Raw genomic sequence first — 18,071 nt, 5'->3', positions numbered from 1 at the left:
GAAATTTTCTCCTTCCAATTTTCTATAAACTATTCTCTTCCACATAACCAAACAATAGATTTAGGTACTGGAAATTTTTTTGCAGAGTGCAACAGCTTCCCTGCTACCAGCAGTGCCTTTCCACAGCCTCCACGGCAAATTTTTGTCATAGCTTCTAAACTTCACAGCAATTTTATCTTTAAAACCTAAAACATTCTTATTGATATGTATATCCATCCTGCATATTAAGTTTATAGACCTTATTTTGAGTGCACTTTTACATGCACTCTTTTGTTACACAGAAGGTAAAATCTCTTAGAGCGCTGAAGACTGAAAAAAGGGCCAGTAGATTCATGCCATTCTGTAGGTACTCAAGGGTTAGAAGAGGGCATATTCTGGGCTCCCGACTATGTCAAGTTAAATAAGCACTACATCCTCTCATGGATATTACCAAAGCTCTTACATATTATTTCACTCTTTAAAAACAAAAACAAAACAAAACAAAACAAAAAAAAAAGCTTTGATTTTCCCACTGCAGAAACATGTCTCCTTTCACTCACAGAAGGAAGAGAAGGTTATCTTTTGAGCCTGTCACACAACAGGCCAGGTTCTCTGCCTTTCAAGGTCAGAAGACTCAAAAAAGGGAGGTTTTTCTTTTCCAATGAAGTGGAGTGATAAGTGGTTACCTGATTAAACCAGCTGATAAGAACATCTATTGTGATTTTTTTTCCCTCTCTCTTGTCATTTCTTCCTTTGGCTCCAAGAGATAAGAATGGAGAACCTCCATTGATCCAAGGTTTGAAAGGACTTGCTGATTATGGATAATGTTCTAATTCAAGTAAGTAGCTTCTCTGAAGGAAACAGCAACATTGACTGACTGTGATGAACGGGATTTAACTCTTTAAATGAATTTCCGTGTCTCAAAAGAGTGTGTTTACATATTCTGAATCTAATCCCACTAGGATTTTTTCCACTGTTTTCTACTAAAGACAAACCTGGACCATTATGAGGACAGGAAGTCCTCAAGGTAGATCACATTTAATTGTCTTTATCCTAATATGAGGCCATAAAGAACACAGAAATAGACAGAAGGACAAGAAAATAAAGGACTTTCAAATATCACATTAAAAATATTTGTATTTAATGAATTAACTAGAAGTTTAGCCTCCTTTCCCCAACTGTCTTCTTTCCAATAAAAAGTCCCAGCCCACTTAGCCAATGATATATACAAACCACCCCTATTTCCTTTCTTTAAACCTTCTAAAAATGGCATTCATGGTGAGGATGGAGAATGTATTTACAGAGGGACATAACAGCATATTTTACTTCTGTCTTCCTTCCTTAGTAATTCATACATGATTAGTTGTGGAAACTCATCAAACACCAAGCTAATACTTTTCACCAGTACTATCTTTAAGAACACCAAGATCTTGCTCTTGACAATTAAAAAGCCTTGAGCTCATTATTCTATGTTGAGCTCAAACAGCTTTCTTCTTCTATGTCACTGGACTATTATCCACACTAAATTTCATGTACCATTTTACCCTGCAGTCACCAAGCCTTACAAATACCTCCTGAAATTACAGAAGGAGTAAATGTAGTCACATTTACCAGATCACTGATGAACATGTTGAAATACAGAAATTTACTAAATATTCTGGGATTGCTGAGTCTGTATTTTGTTGCTAGATGAAAATAATTTTGGTTCAAATGCAAAGCATATTACAGTGCTTTGTTACAACATCCAAATTCAGTAGCTGAATTGCTACTGAATAACCATTTGATATATTTGATTAAAAAAAAACAACAAACAAACAAAAATGCCAACAAATAAAACCATTAGGTCTCGACCATAAAGCAGACAATATGTTAATATTAACTACATATACACACACTTTAAATAAGCTTTGGAATTCAAAATATATGCAAGAATTTTCTTGGTAAATATAAACGTGTAATAGCTTTTCTCTCAAATCTTTTCAATTCGGTTTCCAACACATTATATCCCTATCTATTCAACAATAGATCACTGTGAAAAATACAGTTTAACATTTTTTTTTAAACAAGACAATAAAGTTTAGCAGTGACAGAACATTTCATCTAAATCTAATGCACTTTAAAATTTCTTAAGTATCCATTTGAGTCATTTTAGCCATTTTGAAATGAAACTTTATCTTCATAATGACATTTAATCATTTATCTGATTTCTTAATTCTTTAAAAAATTACTACCTGAGATGGAACATTTTTTAACACAAATACTTTTTTTTCCTGTCTGTCTGCAGCTTTTGAAGGAACAGAGCATAGCTCTCCAGCGTATCATTAATTCTAACACATTTTTTAATGTGATCAATAGAAACAGCAATTTGTTTTAGGCAATGGTGAAGTCCAAAGAGGCACGAAACCAGTCAAAAAATATTTTTCTGAAAGATTTCCCTAACAGGCTATGCAATGTGAAAATATCCTGAAGAATGGAAAATTGTAGCCTACTCTTCAGGCCTTCTGAGTAGGAAACGGCTTACCCACATTGCTGATCTCTGGAGTTCATTACAGGTTGTAGGTCAACCTTATCCATAAGAAACTGCACTTCAGACAACAATTTCTGATAAGGTTATTTTCTATATACAAAATTAAAATGAATTTAATAACCAATCATGGAGATTCCTTGATTTTATGAAAATTGTCTTCAGACTCAAATATTTGCAATGTACTATGCTGACGTCACAAAATTTTAGTTTTCAATGCAAGAGAGTTTAATATGTAATTAACTATTATTAGCTTTGTGACATTTTGGATGATTTAGTTAGGCAACCATTCATGTATGTTTTATTTTGGAGATTTGGGAGAAATTTAAATGCAGTAAAAAGTTTGAACTATGTAGATCCTTGCCTTAATATAGTCTTTACATGCACACCAAAAGGAAATTACATTTCATGGTGGGTTAGGGTAGGGTGAGAATTTTTTCCATGAATACACTATTAGTCATATGCAAAAAACATCAGTCTTTTGTAAAGTTTTAATACATGAGAGAACTGAAAATGCTGAATTATTTTGAAGTTAAAAGCATTTTATTTGTTCAGCTTTCTCAAAGTGATGATGCTTTAGATAAATATGATACAGCTGCAGGGAATTTATTGATAAATCATTGTTTATTCCTAGCTGCCTAGGAAAATCATTTATTCACCCACCAATCTATATTTCTATCACATACCACAGTCAAATTGCTTATGCAAAGCACAAACAGATGATAGTCGCACTTGTTATACCTAGATTTGATTCCAATTCTTTTATTCAGTATGTATGGTAAGATTTTCAAGCTTCTTCTCAGCTCACTAATTATAAACCAATTTCCCATAAAAGAGACATCCCATAATAAGCACAGATAACTCTCAAGAAGTTTTTAGATTTACTTTTCACGGTTCTCAAAACTCACCTAAGGATTTAGAGATAACAACCTGAAGACCACTTGGGTCCTTTTTTCAGCATGCCTGTGACTGCAAGTCCTGTTCAGAGTCAACGGCAAAACCAGGAAAGCAATAGGCAAAACACCCATCTATCTCTACACCACCAATGACTCCCATTGACATTTATTGGTGATTGCTGAATGATTATGGAGACCAAACAGTGTGAGTACAGTGAGGTAGTGGGTGGTGCATTTCAGCAGTGGTGACAGTGGATTACTTCCACGGATGCAGATTTTTATGAGTGTGGCATGCAGGCTCTTGTTCATTGCTGGCAAAAATGCACAGCTGATGGTTGCAGCTATTCTGAAAAGTATTGTTTTCTAGCTGAGAATTTGCTCTAAAAACTAGCATTATTACACTCTTTTTATCTGTTGGAGTTTCCATGGAAGTAGGAGGCATTACTTTTGGAGTGGCCTAGGTATCTTTCTCCCTTCCATTACGTCTCTTCATTTTTTATGCCATAAAATCGGGGCTACTCGCAATCAGAATTACATGAATTCATGTCTGACTGCACAATGTTCAAAGCCTGCAGTGGCTGCACCACCAAAATGATGAGCAAAGATCAAAACCCTGAAGGAAACATCAGTTTTTTGCAGTTATATACAGGCATTTGCAAGGGTTAAACTAACTGCTTTTGTCTGCTTTTATTTTTCTAGTCTAGGCAGAATGGTTGAAGTAAATGGAAAAGCAGCTTTTCTCCCAGATTTCCTTGCTGTTTTTCCTTGATTGCAGTACTAGCAACTACATTATTGTAGAACAATGCACTTGACAACATCATATTAACAGTTGGTCTCCTCTGCTCATTTTCACCAAGGCCTGCTGGGTAATTTTACTGAGGTCACCTTATTTTTATGAGGGCCTCCCAGCAGGAGGGCAGGCACTCCATGCCAGCTTTGATACTCACAGTGTGTTGGCACATTGCAGTTACTTCCCTAGAGATCGGGAAAATGATCAGCACTGCAGGATCTTCTGCAAAAATCCGGGAAACGACATTTGGTAGCTCTCTGGAGAAGTCCAAGCAAAAGATATTCACTGCATGGAACCAAATCAGCATCTGTTTTTTTTTTTTTTTTTTTTTTTTTTTTTTTTTTTTTCTGCAGCGAGGGTAGTTCAGTAAAATGTCCAATCTACCCTGAACGTGACAGTTATTCAGACAAGAAAAGTAATGATCAAGATACCTAACATCAGCTGTGATTTCTTTCATTGAAAAATAAAGCAAGTTAAAAAATAAAAAAAGAAATAAGGAAATGTTATGCAGGCAGGACTGCTTATTTACCTGAAGTCCAAAAGAGGTTCTGTCAGTATCAGTTGTCCATTCCATCTTAAAATAACAGCTAATGTTTTTCCTTACTTAGCATACATCCTGGCTGAGAGTTCACCTCTGCAGTAGCGGAGCACAAGAAGAAGCAGCGTGAGCGGTGTTTGTTTATCTTGGCCATTTCCAGTGGCCGTAGAAACAGCGTTGATTGGGTGACTATGAAACAATTGCCACTTTAAAAGAATAAAACACACAATCGATCAGAATAAATGAAAATAAGAGCAGGAAATATCCAAAGCTTACCCTAACTGTTACAGTTACAGATTAAAACTATTCCAGTTACACCGGCTCCATAATTTTTTTTTTTTTTTTTTTTGGTAATAGTTTCACGACTGTTTGGTTAAGAAGAACTTAAAAGAAAAAAAAATTAAGCTTCCCTAAGTAGCAGTGAATGCTAACTTTTGTTTTGGAATCTTGATAAAACGCGACTGCTTCCAAGATGCCTTTTTAAAAAGAAACTACCACTTATTTAGTGAATTTATTTTCATTCGAAACTCATGATTCTAATGGATGACAGAAATAGCATAAATCACATTTTAGTGAGAGAATTTGTAACAAATTTCCTAATAATAACATTAGTGACAATAATGAGTGTATTCCCTCAGAATTTCCAGTGACTTAGACATTCATAGATTGGCTTCAAGGAAAAGCATTTCCATTTCCTTTCCACAGATCTTTCTAAATTCATGATGTAACTATAGGAGCACAACTTCTGTATTTTCTTGAATAAAAAAGTAGGTCCCAAAATGTAAAGAACAGGTCAACAGCACCAATTTAGAACTAATCAACTGTTCACATTTAAAACTTATGTTTCCATCTCAGCAGCCAAGGTGGTTTATGATGATGGTCTCTGTAATTCATGATCTAGGCCACCCTTGCGTGGCCTGTGCACCACACAAGGTTAGATTCTAAGAATTATCACTTCACACCACCAAGGAAATGAATCTGATATTGCTGATGGCCATTCTATGCTGAAATGAATCGTTATGATTTTCAGAATATTCAAAAATTCTGAGTCAATTGGATTTCCCTCAAACGCCAGGCAGTGCTATTCCCCTGACAACGGGAGAGAAAGTAAGTTTAAGTCACAAACTACTATTGTAAGGCTAATCATCTTCGTGGAGCAGATCCTGGCTGTGAATCATGTGTAAAAGTAGGGACGCTCATTTCATCTGAGAGAGACTATTCCTCCCTAACACCCAATCTTATCCTTGGCATAGACTGAAAGGCAGCTTTGTTTTTTGAACTCCATATTGACTTAAACCATCCTTGCCAGTCCCACTAAAAAGAAATTGTTCTCCAATATGTACCATGCTATACATTATTTAAATACTTGTTTCTCTTTAATGTTAGAGAGTATGGAAATTCAGTGCACAGTTTGGGTCTGGAAGCAGTAAATATCTTCTTTGCCCACTTGCCTACAGACTTCAGTATAATTGCCCTTGTCTTTCCCACTTGTTTCCTAGCTCCCGGTCTCCATTCTCGCACTTTCCATTCTGGACTGTAGGCTCCCCATCTCCAAATATGTGGCTTACAGTCCCCAAACAACATGCCTTTCCCACATGCTTTTCCATTTCCCTCTGTTTTGCATCACTTTGGTCTTCATCCTACTGAAGGTCTTTGTATTTTACAGCATATATGAAAGGTAATTGGGTATTCTGTTTACGATGTTATTTTGCAGAGCTCTAATTACTAACATATTTAGTATTCTGAGTCTAGAATTCAAGCCTTTTGACAAATTATTAATCACAAAGATGAGAAGCTCAAAAATAAGAAAATGAAAAGCTGACTTGTGGCCACAGGCATGTTAATCTTCATTAATCAGCAGTTATGGATTTGGACAGGAATACTAATACAAATCATGCAATAAGAAAGTTTTTGCATGAGAATTTATTTTCTGAGTGATATGTAGGTTAGCAGGAGACCTCCAGCCTCTCTTAGATTTGCTTCAGTCCATTTTGTTGAAAGTACAAACAGCAACTCACTTTTCCTACTGATCTGACCTCCTCTAATCTGCTTATTTTAACTACATAAAGGAAAACAAAGCTATTCATACTATATTTATTAAGTAGGAGTATAATATATAGACTTCTTTTTTTTTTTTTTTTTTTTTTTTCCTCCACAAATTGCTCAAATTAATGGAGGAAAACCCTGGTTTTATTCTTGCTCTCACCCTTGGTATTGAACAACGAGAACATTTTTCTGTACATCTCATGCATTGTATTGCGTGTCTCCAACCTAAGGGGAATTTGACTCACTGGCAAGCAAATTAGATTTAAAGAAGTGTACTTCTAAACCACAATTATTTCATCTCTTTTTTCTTTTTCCACTGGCAAAGGAAAAAAGGAAGAAAGGAAAAGGGAAAATATGCTAAAATGGAAAATGCCGTAAGACCATTCTAGAAACGGGAAAGACATTGTCAATTATTGCTGTTTGATTACAGTTTCCAAAGTGACTGTATCACTCCAACTTAGAGGCACTCTCTCCACCTTATTGCTTATGAACCTGTCAGTGGACAGGACAGAAAGCTTTATCTAAATTTCCAGTACAGCATACTCTTAGAACTAGCAAGCTTTCTGTCAAAGAAGAAAATCAAATCTGTTTGATAGTATTAGTTCTTGATATATCTGTATTGGATCTTTCTTAAAACCTTATTAGACTCGTAAGTATCTGGTCACTGCTAACCTTTTTTTTTTAGATAGAAAGAAGACACTGAATGCTTCTTCTCTGGCTTCTTACTTTTTCTCTCTTTCCCATTAATTGGTAGCCTGTGGTTTTTTTTTTTTTTTCCCCCCCCAATCAAATGTATTTATAGAAACTCTTTCTTTACCCTTACTAAATTTCAATGCACTCAGCACTGATTTTATTGCTACAGATTTTTTTTTCAGCCTATAAGAGGTATCTGTCCCTTTCCCCATTTCGCGTGTTCCCTTTTGTATTAAAGATACCAGGACACAGTCAAATTACCATTACCTTCTTGCTTTCACCTGCTTTTATACAGACATTTGGCCCTTGTACCAATTACCAGCTGGGTTAGTCATTCTCAGATTTGTTTAACTGAATGATTTTCTGCCATCAGTGAATCTTGGTTTCTCAGTTATTTCTAATACAGTCTTCCTGCAACACTGTCTGCAGATGCGGAGGCAGCAGTCTGAGCCAAAAGCTGCTCGGCCCACCAGACATTCTGAATAGGCCCTGAAATAGCTGTTCCATCCCCTACCACAGCTGTAATTTTACCTGACAAACAATGTAAGTCCTGACAGTTTTCAATTCTCACAAAAAGTGAAGGCAAATTATGATACTATCTGGATACGAAATTTTAGATGTAAGAACTCAGAGTCTTATTAAAAACACATTACAGATTCAGCTAAGTGTTTCAGTGGAAGGCATCTCTAGTATTTTGTGGAATAACCTACAAATCAATTAACCATCTCTGCCAGTTGCAGTTCTTGAACAAGATACAAATGCTATGTATTTTTGACTAATTTTAGTGATTCAGATTTTGATTTTTCAATGATTGCAAGTCATGTGAGTTCTCAGAGCTAGACAAGTAGCTGCCTGCTTAACAGCAAGGGCACCCACTGATTCCTGATCTTTTTTTCATTTATGACTGCATTTGTTACCAACACAAAACCTACATACATGAATAAGATGACTGCTATCAGTAGACAAACACCAAAACTGATAACTGAGTGATATTTACTTCTAGACTCAGGACCGTAGATGACTAGTGACATCTAAGCAAATATCATTTGGGAACATACATTAGCAGTTTCTTTTTGCAAGCCGCTTTGGTAATACTTGCACTGAAACATGTATTTGATGTTCACAGTCTGGTAACAGCAGACTGAAGCAAGAAAAATAAACAATTTGGTATATTGCATATCACTTCTAAATGAGATTTAGCAGATAAGGTTTTTGTCTTGCTGGTGACTTGGTCCATCTCTAACTTACTATTACATAATTTTTTTCTACTCTGTCTTTTATTGTGGCAAAAAGATTACCTCTGCCTGTGCATTTGGACAACACAGGTCCAATACTGCGCCCCAACAGCAGAACAACAACAACAAAAACCAACAGCAACAAGTAAGAAAATATCCAAAACGACAAGCCAAATAATAACAAAAGAAGCCCAAGCAGATGAACAAAAATCATCTCCCCGGTCATACAAATATTCACGCTGTATGGCCATATGACATCACTGGCTATTAGCTGATAACATCTGTAGTAGCTGCTACGCATCTCCAATACACAATAACTAGGAGAAATCCAGTTATGCTAATACTAATCATTAACCACAGCAGTAAATACATGCCAAACACATGCCTTATCTCAAGCACCATGACAGAAATCTACTTCTATCTGTGACGCGTAGAAAAGTAACAATTATATTCATTTAATTGGTCTAATACCAGTGCATCTCTGAAGCTAACACATACAGAGATATCATCACCTAATCTATCATGGCAGTATTGACATTCGCAGGAACTGCTTTCTGAAGATTAAGATGAAACAAAGTTGAGATTGATTTAAGTATTTGAAAGCGTTTGTTCAGTGGTTTTACAGTGCAGCAACTGTCATTTCTGAAAGTCTAACTGATTTAAATTGGTTTAAAATAGAGTTTTTATTTAATTATCCTGCACAATCACTGTATATGAAACATTGATTACTGTGAGAGGCAAAAAGCTTACAGAAAACAGAAATGGAAGTCAACAGATGACATGAGAACCATTAAAATGCTCATGCAGAATGAAGACATAGAAGACTAAATCACTAAGGAGTGTCTTTTGAAGTTCTTATGCCTTTCCATATTGGTTGAGGATTAAGAACTTCATTCAAGAAAGGAATAGATAGAATAATTTCTAGGAAATGGAAATAACTTAGATTTCAAAGCAGAGTGATATTCTTGAAAAGAAAAATCAAGCAGCAGGAGAAATCAAGTTATTTTAGAGTATGTTAATATTCGAGCAATTTCAGGAGATGTCAACGTCTAAAGTTTAATGCTTTCAGACTAGTGGCTTAAAAAAATGCCTTCCCAATCCTGCACTTCTGCAGAGGCACTGGTGTGCATTCCTTGGGTCTGGCACCCTTATCCCTGACACCTTTCCACACAGCACATCCAGGGGAGCTTTCCTGTAAGGACATGCGTGAAGGGAAGATGTTGGCATCTAGTGTCTGGGGGTTTCTGTCCCCTGATTAATGATTGATAACATCAGTCATTACTTTTAGTGATGTTACAGTACCTAATTCTGCAAATGTGCCAGAACAGTTAGATTGTTTTTCGGGATAATCCAAATCATGTTTCAGACATAAGATGTTCAGCTCTTTCACAAAAGAAGCAGCTTTGGACACACCAATAAATGAAAAGTGGAGACTTGGAAGAAACTTTTATGCTAAAAAAACATCCTGGGAAAGTGGGATAATGCAGCAGGTAGATGTGGGGATCAGAATCACAGTGATGGGCTTGCCAGCTATATGTCAGCCATAGGAACATACTCAGGCCATGTGAAAATAGTTGCAATTGTTCGCAAATGTACTGATTGAGAGCAGAGCTGCAGAATGTGACACCACAGTTTGTAAAATCACACCTATCTCCGTAATGAACGAATGACATAGTGAGAAAAATTAAAATTCTCAAAAGAGATTAAAACAGATTGGACGCTTATATCAAGTAAATAAAAAATCTGATATTGTACAGACTGGCTTGCAGATGGTCAAATCCTGCAGGCCAGCTCAAGCAAATCATATTTTATGTCAAAGGGAATTTTCCTGTGACAGGGATTGTAGTATTTGTTTCTTAAGGATAAAAACATTTCTGGCTATGGAACAAAACTCTTCAAAAATATGTCTTCAAGCAGACCTACTTTTCCAACCAAGAATGTTAATTTAAGGTGTCTAGGAAGTATCAAATGGGCTCTGGCAGTATTTGATTCTACAAAAACAGCTTGACAAGCTGATAAGGCCAAGGCATAGCTGTTAGCATGCTTATACCATAAGAAAACAATGAACCGAACTTGGGCACCCTTCAGCTATTCCCCATTAAAAGTGAGGGAACAGGAAGTACATCAGTGTATGCTGTCTGAAGGAACACGACATTTGGCTTAACAGCATTGTAATAACAAACTTTTATATCCTTGTGATTGTTCATTTATTTTCTGGAAAAAAAAAAACAAAACAACAAAAACTGGTGGGATTGGGGTAAAAAAAAAAAAAAAAAAAAAAGGTTTTTAGGTTTTCTAGGTCAGAGTGGACAGATTACCTGATTCTGCAGGCTTTATAGCAAAAACCTCCTCATTTTCTAAAATCTGACATATGTCTTGGGGAGCAGGCCATGGGAGGTGTTTATGAATTAGAGAATCTGAAGATCTTATTCAAAACATCACACTTGTATCTGCAGTAAAACAAGAAGAAAAAATTAGAGATGCCTTTTTACTACCCTTCAAATTACCAAGAGCAAGATAGAACATTCTCTTTTGAGATTTCCAGACAAAGACTGTTAAACAAATTCAGGTGATTAGTTAGAAAGAATATAAAGCAAATCACACCTCAGAGCTAAAACAACTCAAATTTTGGCAAGATGAGTTTCCCTTTCATCACACAGTATTGCTTCAAGCACAAGTGAAAAGAAGTGTTAAGATTTTGTTGAGTTCCCATTGCCACTCTCCTTCCCACCCCCTCCCATGATTAGCAGCGAGAAAAATTACCAACTAGGAAACTGTAATTTAATTAAAAATATGTTCCACTTTGAGGAAAAACTGTCTGCAGAAATTGTGGTGAACTCAGGTTCTCAGATTTCAAACCAAGTCAAAAAAACCCTGATGGTTCCCTGAACCATCTGACCTGCAAGGGTGAAACACCACTTCTTTTTATACCCAGTTAGGTTCATCCATCATTGTTAAAATAATACAGGCTTTTGCAGATCACTCCCTTGCAACCATTCATAAATAAATGGCACAACTAAGTAAATTTGCATCCCTTCTATGTCCTCTCCAGCTTTTTGCCTAAATTAAAAAGTCAGAATCTATTTCATACTGTCAAATGGATCTTTAGCAACTGGGATTTGTTTTCATATTGTTGTAGCTAGTAAGCACAGACAGTACATGAGCTTTTTCAGTAAATTAAATGAACAGATTATTGTTTTTGCCCTAAGCAGACATAACAGAACATGCCCAAGAAGATAAACGTAGAAAGCAAAATACAGCAAAAGATCGAGTACTTGTCAAAACCAAATTGAAGGCAGTAGGCAGCAAATTGGATTTTCTTTTACAATAACATGCAGTTCACATTCTACAACTGTAATGAATATTATAATGTGTGCTTTCTAATATAATATCTGGTGATGCATTTCTAGAACTATTTCTCAAAGCTTAAGGATATTCTTGCTATATCATGGCTCAGTACATAGTAATGATAAGTTTGTTCTGTTCACTGAATAGCCTTAAAGAGATCTTTTTCTGAAGAAAGCAAAATATTAATCCCTAGATTTCTCTTTCAGCTATGGTGATTTAAATCTGTGTATCTCTGCAGATTTACAGCAGTGCCATTGCACCGGCCAGCTCCTGAACACCTATGGCTGCTTTGAAAGCCAGCACAGGTACGATTAACAAGCATTAAACTTCCCTGAAGCTTAGAAATAACACTGAATCCTGGGGCTACTAATCCATTTCGCAGGTAACATGCCTGAAACAACTAGATTCCTTCTAATTTTATGAAAAATCCAAATGACGGATGGAAAGGGCAGGCATAACCACGAAACATTTCCTCCCTTTTTAAAGACAAGCAAATTGAGACTCAGATCACGGAGGCGAGCAAACAACTTTCTGGGGAACATGCCTGTGCTCCAGCTTGCCCAGCCCAACGTCCACTGGAGTCAGCAGGCCCAATGTCTGTGCACGGCTCCGGGCTTTGGGCCAGCAAAAGCATCTTCTGTGGACAGATGGCTCCAAGTGACATTCCCAGAAAAGTCATGCTTTGACTCAGTTACTGAGCCCAGCTATTCTACAGGAGTCAATATTTTTTTCATATTTCTGAGACACCCTTTTATTTTGTTGTGGATGAGAGGAAAGTGCTGGCACGTGCAAAGCATTTGATGAAAAGAAAGAGGAGTAGAGAATTAAAGATCTTTTTATACCAGAGATTAAGCTTTATCGTATATTTCAGAAATAAGAAGCATAGGCAAAAAAAAGCAATAATATGAAATGAGACAGGACCATGTGGGTGAGAAGGGATGCCTGGCTGTCATAACAAAGCAATATCTTTCTGAACAATTTGGATCTTCAGGGAACATTTCTTGCTGAATTTAGCTTAAAAATAAGGCAATCAGAAAACACTGACATGCTGTGTCTTGAAGTGATAAAAAATGTACAAAGATCTCAGCCTTGGGGATTAGGCTATATGCTCCATATCAGATAATAACTGAAAATGAGTTGTATTTTGTGCAGTATAAATGGTAATTAAAATAGAGAACATAAGAAGATACACTAGTGCCTTGCAGTCAGTTAAGAGTGATGCTAGTGGCTTAGTTCAAGGGCACCCACAAAACACTCCCCCAAGAGAAGCAAGTTAATGAGATAAAAGATGCTCACTTCCGGGACTTCAGCCAGCGACCATACAAAAACAGAACACAGCAGCTAAAAATACCTTTTCATCTTAACACCTCTCAGGAAAGCACAGATTTTACATGTAAGAATATATTCATTTCTGACAATTATGAAAGGGAAAAAAAGTAGCCTGACATCACTGACATTATCTAACATACCGTTTTCCTGAACAAGGTCCCCAAAGAAATTTTTTCAATAGAAATCTTCCGCAACAAAAGAAGCATAGCCAGCAGGTCAGGGGAAGTGGTCCTGACCCTCTATTCTGTGCTGGTGAGACCTCACCTGGAGTACTGAGTCCAGATGTGGAATCCTCAGTACAGGAGAGGCATGGACTTGTTGGAGCACATCTAGAGAAGGGCCACAAAATGATCCAAGGGATGGAACACCTCTCCCATGAGGACAAGCAGAGAGCTCTGGGAGCTCCTCAGCCTGGAAAAGGCTCTGGGGAGACCAGATAGTGGCCCACCTAAAGGGCGGCTATAAGAAAGGAAAGGGACAGACTTTTTAGCAGAGTCTGTTGAGATAAGACAAAGGGAAATGGTTTCAATCTAGAAGAGAGGAGATTTAGATTCGATATAAGGAAGAAGTTTTTTATGGTAAGGGTGGTGAGGCACTGGTACGGGTTGCCCAGAGAGGTGGTGGAAGCCCTGTTCCTTGAGACACTCAAGGTGAGGCTGGACAGGGCTCTGAGCACCTGATAAGCTGGAGGTGTCCCTGTTCATTACAGGGGAGTTGGACCACATGACCTTTAAGGGTCCTTTCCAACTCAAACAATTCTATGATTTTGTGATAAGAAGGCTGAGGAAGTAGAATGGCTCAAATCCTTCTCAAAATTCAAGTGAGTTACAGACACAAATTTGACATCATGAGTCCCAAGTTTTAGATCAGTTTCCTGTTGATAATTACAACAGATTAGTTACTGCAGATGCTATTAGTAGTACTAATCCTTCTTTGGAGGTAATATGATACCATGCAATTATTTAATTATTAGTTGTTGATCCCAGGGTTTATGAAGAACAGAAAAGACATTTACTTTAAGACAAATGTATTTTGGAGTAAAAACTGCAGATAGATGAAACTACTGGAACTGAACAAAATCTCGACACTTGAACAGGTAACAGTGGCTTGTACGTAACAAAAATACCTTCTTTAATGCAATGCACTGTGTCTTCTTTTTACTTGCTTGCAAGTAAAAATGCAGACATACTGTTGCTACTAAATTACAGACTTCAGGACTACATGTTATTAAAAATTAGGAAATTATTTTGAATATACAAAGATTTATCACAGGAAAAGACTGGAGTTTTAAAACCTTAAAAACTTGAACAGCAACATAACACCTTCAAAAATCCAGAGAGCTCTGTCTTATTCCCAACTGCCATAACACCTGCCAGTTTCAGGAGAAACTTGAAGTCAAAAAACATTACAGGAGTCTGACAAGTTAAAGTTTAAAAATACCCATGTTCACACAGGGACAGCCACAGACAATAAAGAACAGTGTTTAACTGCCCAGATGTCAGTATAAACATGTTAACTCATTAGATGTCATAACGCTGTTGTGATACAGATCTGTACAAAGTGCTTTTCTATTACCATTTGGATTGTGGTAAAATCTTCTTCTGCAGCAAGAAAACAAGCAGGATTTTACTACTGAAATCTTGAGGTCTTTTAAATATAATTTGTCCTAAAAAAAAACCAACTAAATAGCAAACAAGATACATCAGCTCAGTGAATATCAAGAAAAGAAAAACAAACAAACAAACAAACAAAAAAACAGATCAAGAAACCAGAACGAAATCCAGCTTTTAAGCCTAGTAGGAATTGGATGCATTATTTCCTTGGCATGTTCAATGACAATGCTGGGGGGAAAAGAAAATAAGATTCTGAGTGTTACGTACTAATTCAATGATGATATAAATGAGGGCAACAGCTAGAAGAAAAAGAACAGAAAAATATAGATTAGAAAAAAAATGGAAAATGTGAACTCGGTAGACATAACAGATGTTAGAAATTCATGCTGTTGCATTTCAGAAAAAATGATCTGCTTGTCTATAATTGAATATTAAACTCTAATTACTTTTGCACTATAATTTATACAATTAACTTCTGAACGTAGCCACATCTGTTTGGAATAGATGGAGAAATTTTTCCTTCTAGCACTCAATGGCTCCAAATTTCTCCAAAGCCTATCATGAATGTCCATATACACCTGTCTTACAAATACAAACCCCAGTCTCTGCTGGTGAACCTGAAGAATGCCTAAAATATTTAGCAACCAATGACAGAGAATTTGTGCTTGGACTCCAGTGGAAAAATCTTAGCAAGGCTACCTCAACAGGCATTACAATCCCCAATGACTGAACATTTTGTTCCTTACAAAAGATGTAAGGATCAAAAACTAAACATGAAGCATGAAAAAGTGGCATGAAAGCAGAGAGAATTAAATGAACATAGAAATAACCAAATATTTTGGGCTAAATTTCACGCTGTGCAGAGAACAGTGATTGAAGTGCTCAGAAGGATGAATTGGGGGTAAACAACTGAGCCTGTAAACAATTATTTTAGAGACTAATTATCATGCTTCTCCTGTCTGATATGGCAACACAATAAATCACATAAGAAATGCTGGGTGCGCACCCCCCAGCTGTGTAGTTCTGATCAGCTCAGACCTTGGTGTGCCTGCACCCAGCTAAGCTCACTGCAGGGCGTGGATCTCCCTGAACTGGGGATCACAAGGTGGGAGAGGCAGCTTCTTCACTGTCTCACAGGAATCTCACACAGAGCAATCCCCTACACCAGGTCTTGTGGAAACAGGCAAAGCCCAGCCCTGTTTTGGGGAGAATGAGCATTTAACTCCCTTTCCCATATGCCTCTGAGCAGTAATCCCAGAGCAGTGTGGCTCAAGGCTTGTATTGGAAACCATCTGTATGATGTGACACATCTCCTTGTGACATGGCAAAAGATTTCATACAATGTTCAATACTTCTAAGATACAGAAGATAAGAGACAAAAAGACAAGGCAAAGCACTCAGGCCTAGCCCAGCTCTCCCAGCAGAAACACGACAACAGCTCTCACTGGGGCTGGTAGTGCTGCAGGGCTGTAACGTCACATGCAGACCTGCTGCCCCTGCCAACTGCAATCAATAATCCTACAAGAGGGAGAGAGAATTTAATGGGTTCAAAGGACTTTGCTCAAAAGTACTCCTATTGTAACAGCAACCCAGCTATAAGCACAGTGCACGGCTGTTTTGTTCATCACATTTCTATACATTACAGTAGCCTGAGGCAGCTTTTTCCTTCCTTCCTCCTCAAATGCAATGAGTTCTACCACAGGGTTTTGCAGCATCTGATCAATATTTACTTAGCAAGACAGTTTTAACAAGAACAAAAATATTCTCTCATGCACTGACTTTTTTTTAAAACCTCTCAAGATATCTGTGTGGTTTTGAAGCAAGACTTAAAGCCTTTAACGAGGAGAAGGAAGGAACTGAGGAATTGAAATTGATTCATTTTTAAACACTGACAGTTGTATAGAACATTCAGAATAAAGCTCATATTCAAAAGACTGATCTTACTTACTGAGCTGTAAAATCATTCATACAGCGTTGAAAATTTAGCTCCTGAAACAGATAGTGGATTTAAACTCCACAGCTTCTGTGCAAATTGCCCGTGGTAAAAATGCGATGGCTATCAGCATAACTGGGGTTTTTTTTGGTCATTTTTGTATTAGAACTCCCGTATGAATATTTTTAGTCCTTTAAATACATTCCTGTTAAATAAGACTTGTTAAAAGCATATAAGCAATATGTTGACTGTGCTAGGTGGCATTTTTGTGGTTTGTTTTCCCTGGTGAAGAAAGCGTGCACGTTATTTGCACAATGCTACAACAGTGAGAGTGGTTCAGAAAGGCAAAAAAAAAAGCTACTTGTAAAAAATATTTTTTCTTGATGTTTTAAATATTCTCCTCTGAGTGAGATTCATGTATCTTTTAACACTACAAATCTGGATGATAGAAAGTTTTCCAGAAGTAAGTCAAGGAGATGTTAGTAGAGGTGTTTAGTTATTGAGAAAATCACAATTTTACAAGAATACTGCCCTAAGGTAAACTTTTTCAATGCTGCAAAACATTTATTTCCTTTCGTATAAATCAGTGTCTGAAAAATAAAAACATCCTTTTTTTCATGGTGTCTAATTTTTTTTTTTTAAAGAGTAATTGAAATATTTCAGATGTCATCCACTACTAATACTAAAAGAGCAGCCAAATTCAGTAAGGCTAATGAGATATTATTTAAAATGCTGAGGTTTTTCCTACTACGGGGAAAATGACAATGCAAAACTATACACTGCTTGCAAACAAGCACTAGGGAATCCACAGTCTAGAATGACAGAAATAAAATAAAAAGAAGTCTGACCTCGTACATTCCTTCCCTCCAGATCCTGACCTCGATCTTTCTTTTTGTTCCATTGGTTTTGTTTTGTTTTAATGGTTGTTTTGGTGGTACTTTTTTCGGTTCTCATTGTTGCTGTTTTTTTCTATCTTGTTTATTTATTTACTTTGGTAGCATGGATCCAAAGAGACTCATTGAACCAAAATGCCCCGCCATTATTAATTTACATGACGACAAACATTTTGGACTCATCATTCAGAAATACCCACATTTCAGAGCACACTCCAAGCCCAAACTCCAAACAGACTTCCTCCCTTTTTCCA

The 18,071-nt window shown here is 36.8% G+C and overlaps 1 long non-coding RNA gene across 2 annotated transcripts in view; it reads right to left on the bottom strand.

Moving 5' to 3' along the window:
• Positions 1-18,071, bottom strand: part of LOC101749016 — a 563,751-nt gene that overhangs the window by 144,087 nt on the left and 401,593 nt on the right. For both annotated transcript variants that reach the window (XR_006930943.1, XR_005862405.1), the window contains 2 exons: positions 11,020-11,151; positions 4,719-4,933 (listed from right to left, as the gene is read on the bottom strand). This is a non-coding gene — a long non-coding RNA (uncharacterized LOC101749016). The remainder of the gene's footprint in view (positions 1-4,718; positions 4,934-11,019; positions 11,152-18,071) is intronic.

Source organism: Gallus gallus, chromosome 9, assembly GCF_016699485.2.
Source record: "Gallus gallus isolate bGalGal1 chromosome 9, bGalGal1.mat.broiler.GRCg7b, whole genome shotgun sequence".
Classification (NCBI taxonomy): Eukaryota; Metazoa; Chordata; class Aves; order Galliformes; family Phasianidae; genus Gallus; species Gallus gallus.
The sequence above is the reverse complement of the archived record's forward strand: the minus strand, read 5'-3'. Positions and strand labels throughout refer to the sequence as shown.